Source organism: Oryctolagus cuniculus, chromosome 4 (genome assembly GCF_964237555.1).
Source record: "Oryctolagus cuniculus chromosome 4, mOryCun1.1, whole genome shotgun sequence".
Taxonomy (NCBI): domain Eukaryota; kingdom Metazoa; phylum Chordata; class Mammalia; order Lagomorpha; family Leporidae; genus Oryctolagus; species Oryctolagus cuniculus.
Window position 1 is genome coordinate 75,614,565 of NC_091435.1, and position 22,262 is coordinate 75,636,826.

Below are 22,262 nucleotides of genomic sequence, written 5' to 3' on the forward strand. Positions count from 1 at the left end.
CTCTAACCGAGGCCTGTGTTGTAGTGCAGTGGATTCAGATGTCAATTGCAATGCCAGCATCCCATATGGAAGTGCAAGTTCAAGTCCTGGATCCTCTACTTCAGATACAGTTCACTGTTAATGTGCCTAGGAAGGCAGTAGATTATGATCCAAGTGCTTGGGCCTCTGCCACCCACATGAGAGATGTATAGAGTTCTTGGCTTCTGGCTTTAGCCTGGCCCAGCCCTGGTTATTGCAGCCATCTGGGGAGTGTACCAGAGGAAGGAAGATCTCTTTCTCTCCCACTGCTGGTTGTGTGTGTGTGTGTGTGCGTGTGTGTGTGACTTTGTCTCAAATAAATAAATCTTTTTAAAAACTAATTGTATGTTTTATGATGCTTGCCTAATGATATATTTCTCAGAGCATATCCCCCTCACTAAGTGACGTACAACTGTTCATTGATCAGCTTTAAATAATTTGTAGTTTCTAAATATAAAAGTTGATTACCTCCCATTTTTTCCTTTCCCATCTTGTTTGTGATGTAAACAATCTGCTATAAAGACTCATGGAAATGACAATCCCTGGGTTTTTATATAGCCAGAGATCTGTTGTCTCTATACTAGAACAATCACTCTGCTGGAACTATATTTCTGGAGTCTACCCTTATCTTTCCTTGAGGAATTTTAAGCATTGTTCTACTGATTATTGCCCTAAAGAAGTCTGAGCCAGTTTGATTTTTTTAACATATAAACAATTTAATCTTTTTGCCTGGTTGCACAAGAGTTTTAATCTTCAAAGTTCAGTAATTTCATAAAAACACGTCAGCCCTGACCATTCTGTCAAGTTTTCCTGAGGTATAGTATGCCTTTACAATATATTTTATACTATAGACCTAAGACTTTTGTTTCTAGAAAAAAAATTCTCAAGTTACATACTTAAATATTGCAGCTATTACTTTGAGTCTACACTCATTGGAATATATTGGAGCTTCTTAGATTTCCTATCAACTATTTTTATCCTGACCCTACCAAGATTTTATGAATTCTGTTTCAATTTTGTTGTTTTTCTTAGCTTTCTCCTGTATGTTTACAATCTGTTTTCAGTATACCCAGTCTCCTTCGGGTTGCTTCCAATGAGACTGTCATTTCTAAAATAGTTTCCTAACTGTCTTCCATTTATTCCCTAAGCACAGTTAGTTCTGTCTGTGGACTCAGTATATCTTCCGTGACAAAGCCTTTGGCGCTCTTCATTTTGAGTTCACATTTATAGAGGGAGGACATGATTGAGTTTTGTAGTTGTCATCTTTTCATTAAGCATGACAACATGGTCAAAATTTTTATGTGACCCTTGGTAACTTTTTTTTCCTGATATGTGTTTGTTTTTCCCTATCGTTTTGTTATTTACTGTTCATTTCCTTTTTTTTTCTTTTGTTCTATTTATATAGCTACAGTGCTGATTCCTTTTTTATTACTGCTGGTATTACAATGTGATGAATTCTTTATTTGATGGCAGGTTTACAAAGGGGGAGGACCCAAGACCGTATTCTGGATTAGTAGGAATTCCTTCTGATTCAGAGCGATGATTCTTATGATTCGGGGTCATGTTCATAAGGGGTTTTTTTCCCTTTTACTTCTCGCCTGGTAATAAAGATCAGTTCTTATGCGTGACTGCAGAATCTCTCCCCTCCACTCTATTCCACCAATAACACAGACATGAAACTCAGATGTGGATAATTAGTGTGAGTCTGCATTCTTATCAATTCCGCTTCTCATTGGTATTAACCAAGTCTCAGAATGCTCTACTGCCACATTAATTATCCCACAGAAGGAGTCCTCAGAGAAACTTGCCCCTGCCAGCTTTGCCTGAAACACACAGATGCGAGCGCATTCCCTCTGCACCTTCCCATGCTGCCTAACCACAGCTACTCTGGGTGACACTTTCTCATGCATTGTGGCCCAGAATGATAGCTTTCATCCAGCTTTTCTCAGAGATGGAGCTGCATTTCTGTTTCTTCTTAGCTTGGGTTGGTTTCCAGAAGAAGAGGAGCAAGTGCTGTCTTATTTTGACCATTTTAAAAATGGAAGTTTCTATAATAGGGTCTTCTTAGTCTCCCTAGTTCCAATTTTCTCCTCCTTCAATCCAGTTTCTCAATTATAGACAGAATGATTTGAAAGGTGAGTCTGATCATGTCAGTACCCTGAAGAAATCTGCTGATGACCTTGCATCCTCTTGGGGTAAAGGCCAAATGTCTTTATGATATGACCCCTGTCTACTTCTCCTGCCTCACCTATTATTATCCAGCCCCTTTACTCCCAGTATTATAATATATTAGATTTATGTTGGTTATTCAAGCGCCCAAAGATCTGTTCCACCTCCAAGCATCCAATATGTACTTCTCTCTCTGCCTGGAATTCTCCAGACTGGCCACCCCTGTTCACTCCTTAACTATTAATAACCCTTCAGCTCTCAGCATAATAATAATGAGCTACTATTTTTATTGTTTACTAAAGCACTGTGCTAAGCAATTTATATGTATTAACTCATTTATTTTCACAGCAAATCAATGAGGTGAGTCCTATTATTGTCAGCATTTTAAATATGAGGAAACTGAAGCTAAGGAAGGTTAAGAAACTTGTCCAAGGCAACAGAGCTACTAGGAACTGGAGCTGCAGCTGGATGCCAGCAAGCCAAAGGCCCCATAACAGAAAACCTATGTACATTTTACTGCTTCTACATCCCTTATCCTCACCCTTCGACTTTAGGGCAATGCCTCTTCCAAGTGCACCAGTAGCTATCTGTATTTCTCTATCATAGCTTTTAACATAGTGTATGATAATTGCTTATTTGCTTTTAGATACTCTTTTCTAGAATATGAGATTCTTAAGGTTAACAGCTGTGTCTATCTTCTTTTCTATTGTATCCATATTGCCCAACACATAGTAAATAATCAATATTTTTTAACTGGAAAAGGCCCAACTCCCCACCCCCAGGATTGAAACTGCAAAGAAGTTTGAGGTGTTTCTTTAAATACTAGGAGAACATGTGAAGAGGTTAACACTACAAAAAGTCTTCATTCAGCCAAGCCATCAGTGATAATAACTACTGATAATAATAAAAGCTTACCAATGTCAAAGCACTCAGCAAAAGAGCAGTCTCACCAGAACAAATGTCCCAGCAAAGGCATATCTCTTCCTATCTGAGAAAGATGAACAAAGAGGGGGAGGCAGAGTTGGTGTTATGATGCCAACATAATTTTTCTTATTTGAAAAATTAAAAAAGTAGTGGCTCAGGTACCTCCCTGGATGTATGATTTAGAATCATATAAAAATATTAGGATGGAGACCATTTCATCAGAATACTTAACAACACAGAAACTTTAATAGAAGAGTGAATTAACCAAAGGTGCTCCAGCACAGATCTGCCTGGGACCACCCACAACTGGACTAAGACTGATCAGCTTAACAGGATGGATGCTATTTCCCTATCAGCCTGCCACACCCGGGGACTCTGACCTTCTTCCTTTCCTGTACTACTCATCACAGTGGGTCACCTGCATCAGTTTCAACAGGTTGTCAGAACAGGAACACATTCAGCCACAGTGCCTTGGCTGTGAACAGTGAGGAACTGAATGTCAAAAACTCCTGCAGATTAGGAAAGAAAAGACACACAGAGTCCTTCACCTTAGAGGATGGCATTTACTGGTTCCCATCCTCAGTCTGGACCAGCACTCCCAATGCCCACACCAATTTTTTTTCACCTAGATTCCTTCAACCCACAACCACAGAAAAAAGCACTCTAAATTTTGTCAGTTTAGCTTCGGGTTCCTTTTTGTCTTCTCCTAGTCCAAAAAAATAAAAATATACCTTTTTTCTTTTTTATGTTTTCTTTGAACCCCAAACAATAAGCTTTTTGGATCATTCTTTGAGGTAGCACAAAATCAAGACAAGTTTATTTATCAGAATTTTAAACATGCCTAATATAAGACAAATATAGAACCAACCCAAAGATTATACATTTAAGGCTAGAAGTTAGGCGGTCTGCCTGCCATACCTGCCTGCACCCACTCCCATCCCTCCCTATAGTCTAGAAGTGAATATCTGGACTCAGATGGAAATCATTCAGAACCCTGTGAAGACGTGGCTAAAGAGCAGGTGTTATGGTGCAGGAGGTTAAGCCACTGCTTGGGAACTTGCATCCCATATTAGAGTGCTGATTCCAGTCCCAGCTATCCCACTTCCAATCTAGCTTCCTACTAAAGCACGAGGGAGGCAGCAGATGATGACTCAATTGCTGGGGCTCCTGCAACCCACATGCAAGGCCTGAATGGAATTTCTGACTCCTGGCTTTGGCCTACCCCAGCCTTGGCTGTTGCAGACATTTGGGGAGTAAACCAGCAAATGGAAGATTGATCTCTCTCTCTCTCTCTCTCTCTCTCTCTCTAGATGAAAATAAATAACTAAATATTAATTTTAAAAGATGTGACTGAAAGTAAAAAAAATATTAGGGAAGGATGTCCACACAAATTTAATTAGAGAAATATGAACAAATAAATTCATAATTTATATAGATTTATAAAATGAAGCAAACAGGAAAAATCAATGGTTTATCATCTGGAGTCCCCAGGTTCCTTATAAAGCTTATAAAAGTACAAACTTTATTTGCTACCTCAAAAGACTTAGGAAAAAATTTCAAGGTTACAATTCTATAGCCAAAGATGGATTTTTGAAATGGCAGAATGAAGAACTTGGTGAATTTGTTCTCTATCTAAAACAATAAGAATATGAACAAAAAATGTCATCGTTAATTTTAAATAGCAAATACATGGCAAAGCACCCAGATTAAACATTATTTCCAGATGTGTCTGTGAGGGTATTGCCAGATTAAATTATATTTTAATTGGTGGACTCAGAAAATGTGATGTGGGCATCATCTAATACTTTGTGGTCCTAAAAAACAAAAAGGCAAAGAAAGGAGGCCTTCATAAAAAGGGAGGCTTTGCTTGTTTACTGTGCCCATGCCAAAGTAAATCTCACTGTGAAATCATAACTTAAGCTCTCCTTTAGGCTATGCTATTTGGTCTTCTATATGCAGCCAGCCTATTATTATAGAAAAATGTTAGCCATTCCTTCTATAAGATCTGAAGATCAAACTGTACATCCTGATGGAGAGTACTTCAGAATAGAATCAGTTTTCTATCTTGAAGAGAATAGAGAAATAAAGAAACAAGTCAGGACTCCCAGATCACTTATTGTAAATAACTTAATATCAGGTGAAACCTTAGCAGACAAATTTAACTGTCAAATAAACCAATTAGGAAAAAATTCACTGTAAGGTCCAAAGCCTTGTATAACTTTTAAGACAAGGGTACATTGGAAACATTTTTTAAATATTTAACACAAGTGTAACTTGTTTGACCAGGAAACCCAAACATAACAACACCCTATCTTCAGCAAAGGACACATTAACCAGATAGAAAATCAACAAAGAAACAACAGAGTTAATTGACATTATACACCAAATGGACTCAACAGATATCTACAAAATTTTTCATCCTATAGTTGCAGAGTACAAATTCTTCTCACCAGTACATGGAATTTTCTCTAGGATAGAACAAATGCTAGGACATAAAGCAAATTTCAGTAAATTCAAAAAAATTGATATCATACCATGCATCTTCTCTGACCACAGTGCAAAAAAGCTGGAAATCAAAAACTCAAGAAACTCTAGAATGTATGTAAACACATAGAGACTGAGCAACATGCTCCTGAATGAACCGTGGGTCATAGAAGAAATCAAAAGAGAAATTAAAAAATTTCAGGAAATGAATGAAGAAGACAATACAACATACCAAAACTTATAGGATATAGCAAAAGCATTTTTTTTGACAGGCAGAGTGGACAGTGAGAAAGAGAGACAGAGAGAAAGGTCTTCCTTTACTGTTGCTTCACCCCACAATGGCCGCTGCAGCCGCCATGCTGCGGCCGGCACACCACACTGATCCGAAGCCAGGAGCCAGGTGTTTCTCCTGGTCTCCCATGCGGGTGCAGGGCCCAAGGACTTGGGCCATCCTCCACTGCACTCCCGGACCACAGCAGAGAGCTAGATTGGAAGAGGGGCAACCAGGACAGAATCCAGCACCCCGACCGGGACTAGAACCTGGAGTGCCGGCGCTGCAGGTGGAGGATTAGCCTATTGAGCCACAGCGCTGGCCAATAAAAGCATTGTTAAGAGGAAAGTTTATAGCAATTGGTGCCTACATCAAGAAATTGGAAAGCCACCAAATAAATGAAATATCAATACATCTCAAAGACCTAGGAAAACAACAATAGCCAAACCCAAATTAGGAGAAAAGAGATAATTAAAATTAGAGAAGAAATAAAAGAATTGAAACAAAAAATACAAAAGATTAGTGAAATGAAGAGCTGTTCTTTCAAAAAACTACTTCTAAGATGCCAGCATCACCTTAATTTCTAAACCTGAAAAAGAAACAACAGAGAAACAGAACTACAGACCAATATCCCTGATGAAAATAGACACAAAAATCCTCAACAAAATACTAGCCAATTGAATCCAACAAACATCAGAAAGATCATTCACCCAAACCAAATGGGATTTATCCCTGGTATGCAAGGATGGTTCAGCATTTGCAAATCAATCAATGTGATACATCACATTAACAAACTAAAGAACAAAAACCATAGGATAATCTCAATAGATATAGAGAAAGCATTTGATAAAATACAACATCCATTCATGATGAAAACTTTAAGCAACTTGGGTATAGAAGGAACATTCCTCAACACAATCAAGGTCATTTATGACAAACAACCAGCCAGCATCTCATTGAATAAGAAAAATTTGGAAGCATCCCCACTAAGATCCAGATCCAGATAAGGATGCCCAGTCTCACCACTACTATTCAATATAGTCCTGGAGCTTTTAGCCAGAACCATTAGGCAAGAAAAAGAAATCAAGGGGATATAAATTGACAAGGAGGAAGTCAAACTATCCCTATTTGTCGATGACATGATTCTATATATAGGGAATCCAAAAGACTGCACTAAGATATTATTGGAATTCAGAAGGGTTTGGTAAAGTGGCAGGCTATAAAATCAACACACAAAATTCAATAGCCTTTGTATATACATACAATGCCACAGCTGAGAAAGAACTTCTAAGATCAGTCCTATTCACAATAGCTCCAAGAAGAATTAAATACCTTGGAATAAATTTAACAAAGGATGTCAAAGATGTCTACAATGAAAATTCTAAAACATTAAGGAAAGAAATAGAAGAAAACCAAAAAAATAGGAAATTCTTCCATGTTCATGGATTGGAAGAATAAATGTAATCAAAATGTCCATACTATCGAAAGCAATTTATAGATTCAATGTGATATCAATCAAAATACCAATGACAGTCTTCTCAAATCTTGAAATAACAATGCTGAAATTCAGATGGAAACACAAGAGATCCCAAATAGCTAAAGCATCACAATACCAGATTTCAAGACAACTACAGGGCAGTTATAATCAAATAGCCTGGTACTGACACAAAAACAGAATGGACCAGAACAGAAACTCCAGAAATCAATCCATATATCTACAAATAACTTCTCTTTGAGAAAGATCTAAAATCAATCCCTGGAGCAAGGACAGTCTCTTCAACAAATGGAGCTGGAAAACTGGATCTCTGTATGCAGAACTTTGAAACAAGACCCCTACTTTAAACAAAATCCACTCAAAATGGATTTAAAACCTAAATCTACAACTTAATACCATCAAATTACTAGAGAACATAGGAGAAACCCTGCAATACAATGGCATAGGCAAATACTTCTTGGAAAAGATTATAGAAGCACAGGCAATCAAAGCCAAAATAGACAAATGGGATTATATGAAGCTGAAAAGCTTCCACAGTGCAAAAGAAACACTTAGCAAAATGAAGAGGCAATGGACAGAGAGAAAATACTAGTAAACTATGCAATAAATAGCTCAAAGAATTCAACAACAATAAAACAAACAAACCAGTCAAAACATGGGCAAAGGACTTGGATAGGTATTTTTCAAAAGAGGAAATTCATATAGCCAACAAACACAGGAAAAATGCTCAGGATCACTATACATCAGAGAAATGCAAATCAAAACCACAATGAGGTTTCACCTCCCCCCAGTTATAATGGCTCTAATACAGAAACAACAAACAATAAATGCTGGCAAGGATGTAGGGAATAGGTATCCTAATCCACTGTTGGTGGGAATGTAAACTGGTAGAGCTATTGTGTAAGACAGTATGGAGATACCTCAGAAATCTGAATATAGACCTACCATATGACCCAACCATCCCACTCTTGAGAATTTACCCAAAGGAAAGAAAATCAGCATATAAAATAGTTATCTGCACCCCACATTTATTGCAACTCAATTCACAATACCTAAGATATGGAATCAACCCAGATGCCCATCAACTGAAGACTGGATAAAGAAATGATGGTATATATATACACCATAGAATTCTATATAGCAGTAAAAAAATGAAATCCTGTCATTTGTAACAAAATGGATGCAACTGAAAATCATTACATTTAGTGAAATAAGCCAGTCCAAAAAGGAGAAATACCATATGTTCTCCCTGATCTGTGGTCATTAATAGAGCACCTAAAAGGCAATCTATAGAACTAAATTTGACACTTTGAAATACAATTATTTTGAAAAGCCCTTGCCTCGGCTGTTAAGGAACAGGTTTTTTATTACTATTTGTTGAACTCTTTACTTAATGTATTGTTAATGTTATGAGTAAAGCATTAATTTAAAATAGATCTTTGCAGAAAAATAAGAACAGGAATAGGAGAGGAAGGAAAAGAAGCATGGGAGTGTGGGCAGGAGGGAGTGGAGATTGGGAAGAATCACTATGTTCCTAAATTTGTATATATGAAACGCATGAAGTTTGTATACCTTAAACAAAAGATTTCTGGGTTAAAAAAATAGATTCATTGAATACACTTCAAGAGAGCAGCAGGCAAGTCATTGAGAATCTGTCTGCTACACTGGGATTGCATTTTGAGAGGCTTATATATGGCAAGCAGCCTTTTCACAGCTCAGTTGAGTTTAATATTTTCTTGACATCTAACAGATTTTCCCAATCAAGTAATTTGCCTTTCTGTACTGAGATTAGATTTTTTTCCAGAGCCACTAGCTAGGGAGTTCCCACCCATGGTGTGCCTTGGGTGACCCCCACACCCTAGTATATAAGGGATCTTCAAAAGACCCACTGAAGGGGGCTGGTATTGTGACATACCAGGTTAACCCACTGCCTACAACATCAACATCCCATGCAGGTGCTGGTTCAAATCTCAGCTGCTCCACTTCCAATCCAGGTCCCTGCTGATATACCTGGAAAAGTAGAAGAGGATGGCCCATATCCTTGTGCCCCTTCCACCCATGTGGGAGACCAGGACAGAGTTCCTGGTTTCTGGCTTTGGCCTGGCCCAGTCCTAGCCATTGAAGCCATTTAGGGAGTGAACCAGCAAACTGAAGTTCTGTCTCTCCCTCTCTCTATCTGTAACTCGGTCTTTCAAATAATCTTTTTGAAAAAAAGTCCATAAAATGCATATTATGAAAAGACAACACAAGGATTTGGAAAATTTTTTGTAGTGAAATAAACTTATATTCAACAAGTTTAACTGTTTCAACAGGGTCTGTTTGTACCAAGAAGAATAAGACATCAGATTTTTAAAAGCTCCTATGAGCAACAATAATTTTGCTAAAACTGAAGCAACAACAAACATCAAACCTATGGTAAAAGCTAGATGAAAGAGTGATGAAACCATTGGTGCTTTGTGAAAAGCTTATTGGGACAACTCCTCAAAGAAATCATCAGTTTATAAATGGATAACTGGTTTAAAGAAGTGACAAGACCATGTTGAAGATGAAACGCACAGTAGAACACTTATTTCAATTTGTAAGAAAAAAATTATTCTTGAATTTGTCCTAATTTTAGATGAGCAATGATTAAAAGCAAAAGCAATAGGCAAAACCACAATCACGGCCAGCGCCGCAGCTCAATAGGCTAATCCTCTGCCTGCAGCGCCGCCACTCCGGGTTCTAGTCCTGGTTAGGGTGCCGGATTCTGTCCCCGTTGCTCCTCTTCCAGTCCAGCTCTCTGCTGTGGCCCAGGAAGGCAGTGAAGGATGGCCCAAGTGCTTGGGCCCTGCACCTGCATGGGAGACCAGGAGGAAGCACCTGGCTCCTGGCTTCGGATCAGTGCGGTGAGCCGGCCGCAGCGCGCTGGCCGCAGCGCGCTGGCCGCAGCAGCCATTGTGGGGTGAACCAACGGAAAAAGGAAGACCTTTCTCTCTGTCTCTCTCTCTCACTGTCCACTCTGCCTGTCAAAAACGCACACACACACACACACACACACACCTGACATAGGTCTGCTTACACAAGTCTGACAAAAAATTGAAGTCGAGCAAATTTTCTGCTTGACGAGTGCAACAACTGTTACACCTAGATCAGCTGCAGACAAGATCGGAGTTTTCAATGTAAACTTTCCTTTTTTACTTTTTTTTTTTTTTTTTTTTTTTTTTTTTGACAGGCAGAGTTAATCAGTGAGGGAGAAACAGAGAGAAAGGTCTTCCTTCCATTGGTTCACCACCCAAATGGCCGCTATGGCTGGCGTGCGGCCACCAGCGTGCCTCACCAATGGGAAGCCTGGAGCAAGGTGCTTCTTCCTGATCTCCCATGTGGGTGCAGGGCCCAAGCACTTGGGCCATCCTCCACTGCACTCCCGGGCCACAGTAGAGAGCTGGCCTGGAAGAGGAGCAACCAGGACAGAACCGGCACCCCAACTGGGACTAGAACCTGGGGTGCTGGCGCCGCAGGCTGAGGATTAGCCTAGTCAGCAGCAGCACTGGCCTCAATGTAAATTTTCAACAAGTGGCATCAAGAATCTAAAGCATTTCTCCAAAGAATTGGAACAGAACATGAAACATAGCTTTTTCCATTATGATTCTGAAGACAAAGCCTAATCAAATCCTTAACCATGAAGAGGTGGAAATGGTCCACTCAGGCAAAGGTAATGGCAAGAGCTTTTGTGGGTGTTCAAGGAATTTTGCGTGTTGACTACAGGGCTAAATAATGATGACATCTACTGACTAGGAAAGAGTTTTTGATATGAGACTGGTCAGGGAGATAGAGTAGGTTCATGAAATGGAGGCCACACCTCCATTCTCTCCATGTAATCTCACCTATATCCACCCACCTGTCAATCAAACTATGTAACCACTCCCCTTTCAGAAGAGAGTAAGAGGCTGGGCCCACCAGTCTCCTGCTGGCCCTCTTGCTTGCAGCCTCTCTCTCTCTTGCGTGCCCCACCCTGCTCTCCCATGTGCACTCTCACCTGTGCTCTCAGTTTAAGGTTACCGACAACCCCTGGAAATGATTGGTATGGAGCTCCCTGTTTACCCTTCTTGGTCCACTCTCCCTTAATAAAGGATTCACATTCCTCTGAATTCTTCTCACTTTCTAAATAAATTCTAAACCTTAACAGGCTGCATGTCTCATTTGGGCCTGTGCTTAGATTCTTTTCTATGTAAAAGGCAAGAATCCAAAATACTAATTTTGGCCTAGATTAGCTCACAATATGTTGAGCATGTCAGCCAAAGCTTTAGCAGAAAAGTGCCCAGGGAAGCTTCACTGGAGGATTCTTCTCCAACAGGACAATGTTCTTGTTCATTTATTTTACCAAACAAGGGGATATTTGTAAGGGCTTTCATAAAAAAATCATTAAGCACCTACTTTATTTTGATTTGGCTCCTTTAGACTTCATTTTTGCCCCCAAAAAGTCTGTAAAAGGCAGATTTTTCTGCAGTTATGTAAAAATGTTAAATTTTCAAAAACCTTAGTTCTGTAGGAATTGGCTGAATGGTTGGTATCATTGCATGCAAAAGTGTCTTGAGAGAGCTTAAGTTAAGAAATTAAGTTTTGGGGCTGGCGCTATGGCATAGCAGGTAAAGCCGCCGCCTGCAGTGCCAGCATCCCATACGAGCACCAGTTCAAGTCCTGGCTGCTCTACTTCCAATCCAGCCCTCTACTATGGCCTGGGAAAGCAGTAGAAGATGGGCCAAGTCCTTGGACCCCTACACCCCACATGGGAGAAGTGGAGGAAGTTCCTGGCTCCTGGCTTCAGATCTGTGCAGCTCTGGCCATTGCAGCTGACTGGGGAGTGAACCAGTGGATGGAAGGCCTCTCTCTTTCTCTGTCTCTATTTTTCCCTTTGTGTGTAACTCTGACTTTCAAATAAATATATAAATATTTTTGAAAAAGAAAGTCTTTATTGTCAATCTTTTAATTCCTTTTTCCATGAACTTTGAAACATCCCCTCATATACATAGCCAACAGTCAACACCAAAGAGCAAACAGAAAATGCTCTATCAAGTAGAAATTACTGAACTCCAGCAGATATAATAAATTATATTGTATAACTCAGAATAATTTATCCTAGCCATACAAGGTGTTTAATATTCAAAAGTTAGTTTTGAGCAGTGGCAGTATCATAGTCAATGAGGTTTAACATTCAAAATTCAAACAACTTAATAAGCTATATAAGTAGAATAAAAACACATAATACACAGATACAGAAAAAGCATTTGAAAAAAATCTCTTTCATATAGAATTCAACAAATTTAGAATACAAGGAAACTTTTTCAATCTCATAAGAGGCAACTATGAAAGGTACACAGCTAACATCATAATTACTAATCAAAAAAGCAAAATTTTTCTCCCTTGAGATCAGGAATAAAACAAGGATGCCTACTCTTGCCTCTTTATTCAATATTTTACTAGATGTTATATCCAGGACAGTGAGATTATAAAGAAAAAAGAAGGGGGCAGGAGGAAAAAGAGGGAGAAACGGAAGGAGGAAGGAAGGAAGAAGAGAGGAAAGGAAGGAAGAAGAGAGAGAGAGGGAGGGGGGAGGGAGAGAGAAGACATCTAGACTGGACAGAAACAAGTAAAACATTTCTATTTTTAGAGAATATGATAACATATAATATATAAAGAAATTCTAAGGAATCCACTAAAGAACCATTAAAACTAATAAGCAAGCTTCACAGTGCCAGAGTACAAGATCAACATCCAAATTAAACAATCTGTAAATGAAAACTGAAACCAATCTGTAGAGCAAGGCCTAAAATTTTAAGAGCTGCCTTGATATTTCTTATCCTCACAGGGCCCCAAAGGCCTGTGAGTTCCTTCATTCTCACTTGATATGCTCCCTTTCCCAACAAGAAAATCTCCCCATGCAGCAGCACTTGTATCAGTTGAACCAGCTCCACTCCCCGGATCCTCTACATAACAGACTGTACTTGCCTCTCAGTCAGTGGAATTATTCAGTAAGCTAATCATATCTTTCTACAGAAACTGGGCCTGGAGGAGAATATGGGTGGAGGATAACTTACCCTTTTGTTACTGCAAAGCCTGCCATGCCACAGCCACTACTGGTGTAATGTGTTCCTGTGTGTCACCACCATGAAGCCCTGAATGGTGTACGGTGCTCTTTTCCCCTAGACTGTTGAGTATATGTGACACATAAACTGTTCTCTGTTTCATCAGTCTGCTGTGAGGTGTCATGTGTTAGGTTATTTCATAGTATTCAGAGTCAGGAATTCCTCTTCAACAGTGCAAATAAGAGATGATGAATCCCATTAGAAACAGCACAATGTAAAATACAATCTCCATTTATGACAACAATAATAAATAAATAAGTGAAATATATAGGGAAAGAACAACAAAAGAAGCATAAGTCCTATATACTGAAAACTATAAAAAATTATTGAAAGAAATTTTTTTAAAACTAAATAAATGGAAATGCATGCCACATCCATAGATCTGAAGACAATATTCATATTATTAAGATGTAACTTGGGGGCCAGTCCCGTGGCGCAGTAGGTTAATCTTCCACCTGCAGCGTCAGCATCCCATATGGGCGCCGGTTCTAGTTCCGGCTGCCCCTCTTCCAATCCAGCTCTCTGCTATGGCCTGGGAAAGCAGTAGAAGATGGTCCAAGTACTTGTGCCCCTGCACACACGTGGGAGACCAGGAAGAAGCATCTGGCTCCTGGCTTCGGATCGGCGCAGCTCTGGCTGTTGCGGCTATCTGGGGAGTGAGGCAACGGAAGGAAGACCTTTCTCTCTGTCTCTCCCTCTCACTGTCTGTAACTTTACCTCTCAAATAAATAAATAAATAAAATCTTTTAAAAAAAGATGTAATTATTCCAAATCTTATCAAAATCTCAGCTGCTTTTATTAACTGACATGCTGATCTTAAAATTCAGACAGAAATTCTAGCAACGAAGAGTAGCCAAAAGTACTTGGAAAAAGAATAAAGATGGAGGACTCACACTTGTCTGTATTTCAAAATCTAATTTAAGACACTGTGGTAATGACATTTGGAAAATATATAATTGAATATATATATGAATATATATTAACTTAAAAGAATTTTGTACCAAAATAAACTTCTTTTTTAATTCCCTTTCCCATGACCTTTTTGAAGTACCCCTGTAGATCAAAGGAACAGATCTGAGAGTCCAGAGACACTCATATTTATGGTCAATTATTTTCAACAAAATTCACCAAGACAATTCAAATAGTAGATAGGATAGTATTTTAACAAACGGACTGGATATTCACATACAAAAGAATAAAGCTCAACTTCTTCCTTATGGCATACATAAAAATAAACTCAAAATATAAGAATGAAATCTGTAAATTTATTAGAAGGAAACATAGGTCTAAATCTTCATGATCTAGGAATAGGAAACGATTCCTTAACTGTGACACCAAAAATACAACCAACAAAAGACAAGCAGATAAATTGGACTCTATCAAAATTTTAAATATTTGTATTTCAAAGAATACCATCAAGAAACTGAAAAGACAACCCACAGCATAGGAGGAAATGTTTGCAAATCATGTCTGATCCAGGACTTACATCTAAAATAAATACAGAATTCTTAGATCTCAATAATAAATAACAAATAACCCAGTTAAAATAGGCAAAGAATCTGAAAAGACATTTCTCCAAAGAAGATACACAGAGATCCAATAAGTACATGAAATTCCCAGAAACCAACCACAACATAAAATAAAAATAGGAGAAAATCATCTATGCTATTCCATTCCACAGATTGTTAACTAGATTCACAAATAGACAACAAGGACACTTCAAACTCAGTTCAAAAGTTGCTTTTATTTGGTTTACTTGCAAAGTGAATAAATAAACAGCCAAGAATTTAAATGAGGAATGACACAAGAAGGTCACCTTGATTCTCTTTACTGATTCCTTTCTATGTCATAAACATACTAAATTTAGTAGTCTTAGCAGTCACTACAAAGTTAGATATTGTAGGTCAGAGAAGCACAAAACTATAAACTCACTGCCTATTTTAATGTAGTGTCAACACACAAAACTGAATCACAATACAATAAATAAAAGGAGTGTTTCTTTGAAAAATCAACTTAAGGACATAATGAAAAATCTTATTGTAAAATACAAGAAAGAGAGCAGCATTGGAAATAAAAAATATATGTAAGCACATAAGGGGAAAATGAAATAATATTATTAGAAAGTACTTTATGCTGAAAAATTTGAAATTCAAGCAGAAGTGGAATGTTTTTATAAGTCAATTCAGTTAAATTCTTCTCTAGTAGATGGGGAAAATCAAGTTGACCAAAAACCATAGAATTAATAGGAAACCTGTCAAAAATTTATACAGAAAACAACCACAACCCACCCCACCCCAGGTGAGTTTTGTCTTTTTTTGTGAGATGCAATAGTTTTCTTTCTTAAGGTTTATCTTATTTACAAGGCAGAGTAACAGAGAGAGGGAGACAAAGAGGGAGAGAGTTGGAATTTGGGGGGAGAGAGAGAGAGAGATAAAAGGGAGAGAGACAGACACAAATTTTCAGTCCATTGGTTTACTCCCCAAATGCCCATGATAGCCAGGGCCAAGTACACCGGACTGACTGTTTATTTTATAGGTGAGTTTTAACAAAGTTTGAGGAACTAATAATTATTTCGTATTAAACTCTTACAGGGGCAGGCATTGTGGTACAGTGTGTTAAGCTGCCACCACTTGAAATGCCTGCATCCCATATCACAACACAGTTTCAAGTCTCAGCTCCTCCCTGCTTCCATCCCACCTTCATGTTAATGCTCCTGGGAGGCAGCAGATGATGGTCTAAGTACTTGGGTTCCTGTCATCCACATGGGAGACCCTGATGGATCTGGTTCCAGGCTTAGTCTGAACTAGTCCTGGCTATTGTGAGTCTTTAGGGAGTGAACCAACAGAAGAAAGTCTCTCGTTCTCTGTCTCTGACAATCTGCCTTTCAACTCAAATAAAATAAATATTTGAAAAAAAAAACCTTTCCACTTCACCAAAAAAGACAAGCTTGCTATTTATTTTATAAGGCTAGCATAATCCTGATACCACCATTTAACAAGTCAATTACAATTAAACAATCTCACTAGTAATAAAACACAAATACTCTAAATAAAATATTCGTAAATTATTACATGATTGTATAAAAAAAGAGACAGAATGAACCAAGTAAGGTTCATTCCAGAATAAACGGCTGACTCAACATTTAAAAATCTATTTATATAAAACTATTTATATATGAATAAATTAATGGAAAATGATATGATTATTTCAACAGATGCTATAATCATTTGATAATTTAAAGCCAATTAACACCTTTTGTAAAAGAGCAATAGAAAGAAATGGCCTTATCACAGTGTAATATATATCAAGAAGCAAAATTAAACATTGTACTTAATGGAATATTTTCATCATATTTAGAAATAAAGATGTCTGTAATCTTCATAATTATTAAATAGTGTTTGGCAGTCATGTTTAATATTAGAAAATAAACAAAATGCACACCTGTTATAAAAAAAGAGTAAAAACTATAATTACCATTATCTATTATGAAAAATAAAATGAACTATCTGAAAAACTATTTAATCCACTAAGAAAGTATTAAAAGAGATGGCAAGATAAAATAAAACCAGAAGTTATGTTTATTACATATTAGCATTAGCCATTTAGAAAATATATTAGAATCTCTTCTCAGCCTTTTGGCTAAAATCAAGTATAGAAAATATATTAGAAAAATCCACTTCACGATAATAAAACTCATAAATTACATAAGAATAACTTTTGTAATAAATGTGCTCAACACAGAAGAAAATTATAAACACTACCAAGAGACATAAAATATGACTTTAATAAATTTACATTAAGACCAATGGCAATTATTTGCTTGCTAAATGTTGGGCCGTGAGCTAAATTATTTATATGTATTATATCATTTAACCATCTTAATAATCTAATTAAGCATTATGTTTGCTCCCTTTTTACAAGTGAAGAACCTGAAGACAGCAGAAACCAGGTAACTCGACTAAGGACACAGAGCTCCGCAGGGGTGGAGAAGCTTGTTTTCAGCCAAGAGCTACTTGGAAATTTATCATACTCACAGGCCACACAAAGTTATCAACTTAAAAATTAACCTTCTGTAGATTTATTGAATTTTGGGTCCACCTGCAGTTGCCTTGGCATGGTCAGACCAAATGATTTCACAGACCATTCCCCCTCATCACTCCCTCATCCCTCTAAAGAGTAAGGACAACATTCAAATATAGCTTTGTCTCACTCAAGGCCCAGGCTCATAAATACTAAGTAAATAAAAGCAGTTGAAAATTAAAATGAGTAGAGGAACCAGTCAGATAACTTAAATGATTAAGGAAAAGGAAGAAAATGTGAATAAATTCAAAAAATGCATGCCTTGCTTGAAATGAAAAACTCATTCAGCAACTACTGCTATGTGGGACTACAGGTCCAATACTGACAATTTTCCAATTCTTCTAACTGAGCTAGCAATCTAGATGTGGATATGTTATGCTTTCATAACTTTATTTTTTTTATTTTATTTTATTTTTATTTTTTGACAGGCAGAGTGGACAGTGAGAGAGAGAGACAGAGAGAAAGGTCTTCCTTTTGCCGTTGGTTCACCCTCCAATGGCCGCCGCGGCCAGCACACTGTGGCCGACGCACCACACTGATCCGATGGCAGGAGCCAGGTACTTATCCTGGTCTCCCATGGGGTGCAGGGCCCAAGCACTTGGGCCATCCTCCACTGCACTCCCTGGCCACAGCAGAGAGCTGGCCTGGAAGAGGGGCAACCGGGACAGAATCCAGCGTCCCGACCGGGACTAGAACCCAGTGTGCCGGAGCCGCAGGCGGAGGAGTAGCCTAGTGAGCCGCGGTGCCAGAGCTTTCATAACTTTAAGGGGAAAGGGAATGAGATGGGAGAAAATGGTGGAGTAGGCAGCTCCAAGAATCTATTCCTGCATAGAAACAATGAAAAAGTGAGCAAAATAATTTTTCATAACTATGAAAAATAGACAAAGGTTTATGGAAATCAAAAAAAGAAAGAGAAAGGGAGGGTAGGAGGGAGGAAGGGTAGAAACTGAGAGAGGAAAGGAATATCATTTTATTCTTAGAACTGTTATCTATGAACTATACTGAATGTTAAAAATTTTAAAAACTAAAAAAAAGTGGCCATTTGCAAACAATAAAAGAGTGTTGCAGCACTACTATTTGCTCTTGCTCTCCTTTTCCCTGATGTTGCAGCAGTTTGGGTGATGGTAGCTAAAATTCAGTGTGGGACCATAGTCCCTGGCTCCAAAAGCAAAGTAGACCTTGGAAACAATTGCATTTGGTGCCGGCGCTGTGGCGTACTGAGCTAAGCCTCTGCCTGTGGTGCCAGCATCCTCTATGGGCACCAGTTCATGTCCCGGCTGCTCCTCTTTAGATTCAGCTCTCTACTGTGGCCTGGGAAAGCAGTAGAAGATGGCCCAGGTGCTTGGGCTCCTGCACCCACATTGGAGACCCAGAAGAATCTCCTGGCTTTCGATTGACCTAGCTCCAGCTGTCGCAGCCATTTGGGGAGTGAACCAACGTATGGAAGACCTCGCTCTCTCTCTCTCTGTCTCTCCCTCTGTCTGTCTGTAACTCTACCTCTCAAATAAATATATAAAAAAAATTTTTTTTAAATTGTCTTTATCTGTCTTTACCTGTCTGGGGGCTACCTGAAGAACTAACATGGGTGCTTTCTTTTCTTTCACCTAGTTCAGAATGTTCTCATAGTGTGAAAATGGCTATAAAGAGGATACTTTTCTTTTTTTTAAACTAGTGATTTACCATCACTTCCTAAGGCATTATATCCTGATTTTTTTCTAAAGATTTATTTATTTATTTGAAAATCAGAGTTACATTTAGACAGGGAGAGTCAGAGAGAGAGAGAGATCTTCCATTTGCTGGTTCACTCCCCAAATGGCAGCAATAGCTAGGGTTGGGCCAGGCCAAAGCCAGGACCAGGAGCTATATCCAGGTCTCCCACATGGGTGCAAGGGCACAAGCACTTGGGCTATCTTTGGCTGCTTTCCCAGGCACATTAGCAAGGAGCTGAATTGGAGTGGAGCAGCTGGGACTTGAAATGGCGCCCATATGGAATGCCAACACTGCAGATGGCAGCTTAACCACAGCAGCTTAATGCACCACAGCACCAGCCCCAAGAGGACATTTTTCAAAAATATTGGCAGGTAATTCACTGAAGCCTGGGTCCAAAGATTACAACTAATACAAACAGTAGACACTCTGAAAGCTTGGAGAGAAAAGCTGGGGAAAGAGATTATTTAAACAATTAGTGCATTAAAAGGGTCCTGAAGGAACTAGATACTAAAAGAGAGCTGAGAAAATACTAATCTTTCAGTTCTGACTAGTTGTGGGCTCACTGCAAGCAGGAAGTAAAAGTTATGGCAGAGTTGTAAATGCGCCTAAGTGCTGAAGGACTTATGCCCCACAGAGTCAATCTATAAAAACTGTAAAAGGCTTTTTGTCTCTTTTTGACTTGAGGCATTCAAGAAAATCTGTCAATACACTAGCTGCTACAAACTAAAAAAAAGGCTTCAGAGATCACATGTGAGAAAGATACGGTCTTTACGAAAATGGCTAGAAAAGTCACTGAGCAAACAATTGTGCCCACACCAAGCAACAAAAAGAAATGCAAAGATAGGAACAAATATGATTTCCAAAGTTATCAGATGATAAAATACAAAATTTCCAGTTTTCAAATTCTGGATTTTTTATGAAGCATGCAAAGAAACAAAGTATGGCTCATTCCCATTAGTTAACAAAAATTGTCACTGAACTGACATTGAACATGATAGACAAAAACATTACATGAATTGTCTTAAATTTGTTCAAAGAGCTAATAGTAACTATGGACAAACAGCAAAAGATCAGGAGAATAGAGAACAGAAGAAGGTTATTTGGTACAGCAGTTAAGTTGCCATTTGGGATGCCTGCATCCCACATTAGAATTCCTGGTTTGAGTCTACCTACTCTGCTTCTGAGTCAGCATCCCGCTAATGTACATCCTGAGAGGAAGCAGATGGTGGGTCAGGTGCTTGGCCCCTGCTACCTACGGCAGAGACCTGGATTGATTTCTGAGCTCCTAGCTTCAGCCTGGCCTACCCCTGGCTATTGTGGACATTTGGAGAGTGAATCAGCAGATAAAGATCTGTGTGTGTGTGTGTTTTGTGTGTGTTTTCTCTCTCTTTCTTTGCATTTCAAATAAAATGAAAATAATAATTTTTAAAGAATAGCAACAAGGAGATAGAAATTATAAAAAGAACACTATTAAAGTTGCAGAAGTAAAAATTACAATAACTGAAACAAAAATGTCACTAGAGTTTCAACAGCTAATTTCAGCAGGCAAAAGAATGAATTAGCAAACTTGAAAGTAGGTCAGTTGAAATTATTCATCTGAAGAGCAGAAAATAATAATGAAGAAAAATGAACAGAGCTTCAGGAATCTATGAGATATCATCAAGTGTACTGCAAATGCATAATGGACCAGAGTGGAGATAAGGAAAGAGGCAGAAAGAATATTTGAAGAAATAACCCTGAAAATTCCCAAATTATCAAAATAAATGAATTCGCACATCCAAGGAGCTTTAAAAAAAACTCAAATAGGGCAGGCATTGTAGCCCAGTGGGTTAAGCCATCGAGTGGGATGCCCACATCCCTAATGGAGTACTTGTGATTCAGTGCCACCTTCTACTTCCAACCCAACATTCTAATAATGTCCTTGGGAGGAGCAGATGATGACTCAACTACTTGGGTCCCTGACAGCAAAGTGGGAGACCTGGGTGGAGTTTCTGGCTCTTGGTTTTGACCTGGCCCATCCCTAGCTGTTGCAGGCACTTAGAAGTGAACCAGTGGATAGAAAATTTCACCCTGTCTCTTTCTGTCTGTCTCTTCCTTCTGTCCCTTCTTTCTCTGTCAAACAAATAAATAAAACATTAAAAACAATACTTCAAGAAGAATAAACACAAAAGACTCACATTGATACATTATAACCAAACTGCCAAAGGACAAAGAGTTTTTTAAAGAAGAAATCCTGAATGCAGCAAAAAGAGAAACAATTCCGCATATGAGAATCTTCAAGATCAACAGCCAATTGCTCAGCAAAACTCATGGAGGCAAGAAGGCAGTGGGATGACATACTTCAAATACTGACAGAAAAATACTATCAACCAAGGATTCTACATCTAACAAAACTATTATTCACAAGTAAAGAAGTTAAGACTTTTTTCCAGATATGATTAAAAGAGTTCAAGAGTTCATCCACAATAGGCATGCCAATCAAGAAACTCTAAAGAAAGACTTTCAATTAGAAATGAAGGAAAACAGATAGTAATTTGAAGCTATATGAAGAAATAATGAATGCTGATATATGCACTTATCTAGGTAAATGTAAAAGTCAAAATTACTGTATTTTTGGTTTCCAAGTTTTTTTCTTATATTACTTAAATGACAGCTGAATAATTATAAATTCATAGTAACTGCACAAAATTTAGAAACATGTAGTTTGTGGCTGGCACCGTGGCTCACTAGGCTAATCCTCTGCCTGTGGCGACAGCACTCTGGGTTCTAGTCCCAGTTGGGATGCCAGTTCTGTCCCAATTGCTCCTCTTCCAGTCCAGCTCTCTGCTGTGGTCCGGGAGGGCAGTGGAAGATGGCCCAAGTGATTGGGCCCTGCACCCGCATGGGAGACCAGGAGGAAGCACCTGGCTCCTGGCTTTGGATCGGCACAGCACACCGGCCACAGCGGCCATTTGTGGGGTGAACCAATGGAAGGAAGATCTTTTTCTCT

The 22,262-nt window shown here is 38.6% G+C and overlaps 1 protein-coding gene across 6 annotated transcripts in view; it reads right to left on the reverse strand.

Moving 5' to 3' along the window:
- Positions 1-22,262, reverse strand: part of IGSF11 (immunoglobulin superfamily member 11) — a 324,668-nt gene that overhangs the window by 299,106 nt on the left and 3,300 nt on the right. For 4 of the 6 annotated variants that reach the window (XM_070072172.1, XM_070072170.1, XM_070072171.1 and 1 more), the window contains exon 2: positions 3,103-3,175. The exons of the other annotated variants lie outside the window; for them this stretch is intronic. The gene's annotated coding sequence lies outside the window, so the exon portion shown is untranslated. The remainder of the gene's footprint in view (positions 1-3,102; positions 3,176-22,262) is intronic. 6 annotated transcript variants of the gene reach the window in all.